Source organism: Austrofundulus limnaeus, unplaced genomic scaffold (genome assembly GCF_001266775.1).
Source record: "Austrofundulus limnaeus strain Quisiro unplaced genomic scaffold, Austrofundulus_limnaeus-1.0 Scaffold11, whole genome shotgun sequence".
NCBI classification, from domain to species: domain Eukaryota; kingdom Metazoa; phylum Chordata; class Actinopteri; order Cyprinodontiformes; family Rivulidae; genus Austrofundulus; species Austrofundulus limnaeus.
In genome coordinates, this window is record NW_013952413.1 from 383,548 (window position 1) to 385,161 (window position 1,614).

Below are 1,614 nucleotides of genomic sequence, written 5' to 3' on the forward strand. Positions count from 1 at the left end.
GTATAAAAATATATAAATATATATATTGTATTTTTAAATTATTTATAACAAGAAAAATGCATCTAATTCATGACAGTGATTTAAAACAGATTTTTTTGCTATTTTTCCTTAACTTCCCTACAGCAGCCCCCACTTTGAAAAACACTGAAATATAGTATTTAGCTTTTAACCTGTCAGATCTGACTGAATTGAGAAAACAGCACATTAATGTATATTTACTGACCTTGAGAGTCTGAAGAAAAATGTCACCATTCTGACCTTGGAGTTGAAAGTGATCGACATGTKTGATTGTCTTTCGGACACATAGAGTTAACCCGATTGGTTGTTCTCGCACCATTATCACACCAGGTGTGAAGGCAGACATGTTTAATAAACCCTTTGATATCAGTTATTGTAGCTTCTGTTGCAACAAAGAGAGAATTTCATGCATTAATCTTCTCTTGAAATACTGTCAATCTTGATTTTTATACATGTAGCTTGGCCTTTAAACTTGTTAACAAATCTATTTGTGAAAGTAGATTTGCTGTTTTAGAAATTTATATCTAATGTTATATTTGAAGTTGAAACTTCTGAACTGCATTTTGAGCAGATATTTTAAATTTAAAACAACTCAACATGTAAAACTATTGAATTCTTCTTTGATTACTGTACCTTTTTCGTATGTTTTTTTTATACAAAACTAAAATTACTGCTGAAAGGATTTGTCCAAAAGTGCTTGAAACATGTTTACTTTTCAACTKTAACAAATGTTTTTAATGATGTCTGAGGGAGAGTATGCAATTCACACAGTACCGCCCTTGTTTATGTTTCATATATGAAGTTATTTCTAGACTTTAAATTTCATTTAATGTAAAAAATTGCTGCGGTAAGATRAAACAAGAAGCAAAGTTCAGATCCCAGACACAGAGTGGTACAAGTATTTTTGCAGCCAAAGTAGACAATGCACGTTGAGTTGCTTATTGTTGATAAATTAAAAAGCAACAGAAGACGACATGACTGGCATTTCTTGCATTTTTTCTCAAAGCAAAAAGCTAAACATTGACCAGATTTATAAAAGATTAACATTGCAGGGTATAAACACAGAAACTGGTTAGACTTGCAGAGAAACAAGCGGGGACAACAATCCCACGCCAGTAACCACACAATGCTGACGTCCAGCTGAAAGTCCCGAAGTCCACTAAGATGTAATAATTATTCCTGACTACAAGACCCTTCACACCGGTTAGCCTAGTGTGCGTATTGTCCAAGAGTAATCCCTTGGTTGTGCTCGCACCATTATCACACCAAGACACAAAAGGCCTATTCTTCTACATGTAGTTAACTAAGATACTTAAGAGCTGCTTTCAGAGATTTAACTGCTGTGTTGTTTGAGCCTTAGTGAAGGCAGAAGGGTGTGTAGGGGAAAGGAGAGCTTTCACATTCGAGCTTTGGAGAGTTTTGACCACAGTGGACTGCATGTGGCAAGCTTTAGGAGAGATAAGGTTGTTTGCTAAGTTGTGACATCATCGGGACTCATAAGTAATTTCTGTTATTGTAATGCATTTTGCATCTACCTTTGTGCGTTAGAAACTTACAGACAGTATTAAAGGGGACCCATTATGCAAAATCCACTTT